This window comes from Etheostoma spectabile, chromosome 9, assembly GCF_008692095.1.
Source record: "Etheostoma spectabile isolate EspeVRDwgs_2016 chromosome 9, UIUC_Espe_1.0, whole genome shotgun sequence".
Lineage (NCBI taxonomy): Eukaryota > Metazoa > Chordata > Actinopteri > Perciformes > Percidae > Etheostoma > Etheostoma spectabile.
This window is the reverse complement of record NC_045741.1, coordinates 5,264,042-5,267,162: the sequence shown is the minus strand read 5'-3', so window position 1 is coordinate 5,267,162 and position 3,121 is coordinate 5,264,042. Positions and strand designations below refer to the sequence as shown.

The 3,121-nt window shown below is 38.2% G+C and overlaps 1 protein-coding gene across 1 annotated transcript in view; it reads right to left on the bottom strand.

Moving 5' to 3' along the window:
* LOC116696190 (estrogen receptor beta) overlaps positions 1–2,840 on the bottom strand; it is a 45,002-nt gene extending 42,162 nt beyond the window's left edge. Inside the window, exon 1 of the mRNA XM_032526999.1 lies at positions 2,565–2,840. The gene's annotated coding sequence lies outside the window, so the exon portion shown is untranslated. The remainder of the gene's footprint in view (positions 1–2,564) is intronic.
* Between the last annotated feature and the right edge of the window lie 281 nt (positions 2,841–3,121).

Below are 3,121 nucleotides of genomic sequence, written 5' to 3'. Positions count from 1 at the left end.
ACACACACACACACACACACACACACACACACACACACACACACACACCTCAGCTCTGTTATTTACAGGTGGAGAAGGAATCTGTTATTGTAAGAGCAAGATTATGATTACACCGTGATAAGAGTTAAGGCAGCGGAGAGGAGACTGACAGGCTTACATCCTCAGTGGTTCTCAGAGCCTGAATAACCGGAGCAGATAGGATCTGATTTGTTGATGTGTGATAAAATAATCACCAGCAGCGTCCGACGATTAGAGGGCAAACCAAATGTCCCTTACAAAAAAAACTATAGTCATGTAAAAACTAAATACAAATTAAAATACAAAGTAAAGTCACTTTTAAAGTTCTGCTGACGGACATTAACTCCGGATATAAAAGTAAATTTTTAGTGAGGACAACTGAACTGACAGATGTGACTGGTTTGATTTACGCCTGCCGTTTATTGTTTGCAAACTTTTGCATATCTCTGCATATCAACCACGGAGAAAGATATGATTTAGTGCACAAACTGGCTGCAGAGGAAGGGAAATCTTGGATGAAACGACCATTGTCATTAGGCTGCACAGAGACAATAGATACAACGGAAATAAGATTTTGTCATTTATTCAATTCTTTACAGAAAGTTTCACATTTAAAATTACAAAAATTTGTGTCTAGTTTTCACACGTTTGAACGCAAATGACTTCTGGTTGTGGGTTTGCAGTCTTTTCTATACCTTACAAGTAGAATTCTGACAAAAATACTAGGGACATTTTACAGATTTAAGATACTGGAAATTAAGCACAGAATTTCAGCATACAGATTATCTTTATTGGTGTTTTATTTGACCAAAATGCGATAAAGTTAATGAATAACAAAGTGCGCTACCTTGGCTCTGCTACAGTATTTAAATATTATTTTTAAATGGACGTTTACTGTAGTCAAATTTAGTATGTTTTTATATACATAAGATTTGTCTAAGTAAGACATATACTTGTATGTATTTTTTTTTTTTACTATAAATGCATTTTGGTTCAAATATCAGTTATTGGTTATACTTATAATCGGTATAGTTATTGGTCTTAAAAAAACAGTATTGGTCGCATCTAATTCGTACACACAATTCCTCTTTATGTACAGGTATTACTCTGTTTTAACAACATAGAAGAGAAGTGTTCATGAATATGGACATTTTACCATCTGTATCTACGTGAGGATGAACTGCTACTAATGGACTACTGTAAGATTGTTCTGTCAACTGCTGGGATGTTGTCTTGTCTAGTCTCTTCCTAGAGGTGTATGGTGTTTGAAATCAACAAAGCAAACAGCAAAATAATTACATTAATTAATATTGTCTCTCACTAGCTCAGGAATAAATTCCTATACAATTCCTACACGTTTTATAGTTGTGGTAAAACTGATTTTTTAAGTATCTTAATTTCTAAGAGTTGGTGGCACACCTACAGCTGTATAAAAACATCGGTTCCAAAAGGATACTTTAAACCAAAGGGTGGTTTAGTTTTAGACACACATTATAACCTTATGGGGGGAGTCCTCCCCTATAAACTGTTTAGCGTCAAACACTTAATTTACTGCAATGTGGTGTGTATCAACTTATGAAGGAAATGTATTTATTTATGTTAAGGAAATTATTACTTGCCTGTATTGTTCAAAACTGTCTGCATATTCAAAGCACCATGTTTTGGGATGAGACCGTGTTAAAGCCAGAAGCTCCTAAATTTAAATCTACACAAATTATCTTAATTTTTTTTTCAGTGTCTGTTGTGTTCTTTACCACATGTAGCAGAATAGTCAGTTGAAATATATATTGTGCCCCATGAACAGTTATTTTTTTAGTACGCAGTATAGGCTACCACTAAAAAAGCTCCAGGATTTCCATATACCCACTTTAAAATACGCAATGACATGTAACAACATACCTTGCATTATTATTTTGACATATTTTGAATTGTCATCGGTTTTCTTTCTTCGCGGAGGCTAATTAAAAAGGTATTTATATCGTAAATTGGTGCATAAAAGTGTGTCAGAATACAGGGAATTATGTCTTTGACGCTCAACATTTTCCTAGGGGAAGACCCCCAGACCCCCAACTATGATATAGCTGGCCTGGCCCATATCTATACATTTCAGTATACCCACTACAATACATTAGATCACACCACTGACCAAGTCAATGGAGAACTCTTGAAGTACTCATAATCAAAACTGGCCAAGTGCAAACCACCCAAAAACCTATTATAATAATGACGTTTACATAAACACATTAGGGCCATGACGTGATGCAAAAAAATGCACACATGTTGCAGAAAAAATCACCAGGAATGCTAAAGTGTTTGATGTTCCAAAGTTATGCCCTTGCTTGAAGATGCAAAGCACCGCGTAAAGTTTCCTGAGAAAACCGTGTTAGAACCAACTGATTCTAATCATCAAAACAGACCAGAGCCCAGCTGCACCTGTCGCCCTGGAGACGACAGCCCTCCTTTACTCTGCCAGACTCTTTAGCTGCTTCTTTCCAAAGAAAAAAAAAAGTTAAAAATTGAAAAAAATAATATTCCATGCCACTAACCTGTCGCTGGGTCCAGACGGTGATCAGGGGACGGGATCGGCTGCTGCTTCTGCCGGGGTTCCAGAGCCTCCGCTTCGGCTGCGAACAGTCAATGAAGTCGGGTGGGGGCAAAAGAAAACAAGAACCGCGACGCGTAAAAGTTACTATAAAAACGGACACGTCACATGTACCCCGGCACTTATTTCCTCCGTGAACTTCTCCATTCCCTGTGTGTCGTTAATACTCCCCTTATTCATCCCTTCTCCGGTCCTCGCAGTGCCAGCCAGGTTAAGGTTTGGCTGCTTTGGAAAACCTCACTGGCCCCGCCCTTCTGGCGAGCTGCCCAGCCGCGCTGCGCACTGAAGAGGGGCAGAAACTTGAGGCAAGGCCGTTTTATTTGTATAGCACATTTCAGAAACAAGGCAGTTCAAAGTGCTTTACATAAAACAGTATAGAGCAGTTACAAAACTATTAAAATACGAGAAATAAAAAGTTACAGTGCAGTATAAGAAATGAGCAGCATCAAAAAGAAAGGTCTTCAGCCTTGATTTAACACAATGGAGAGGCATGGCGGTGGG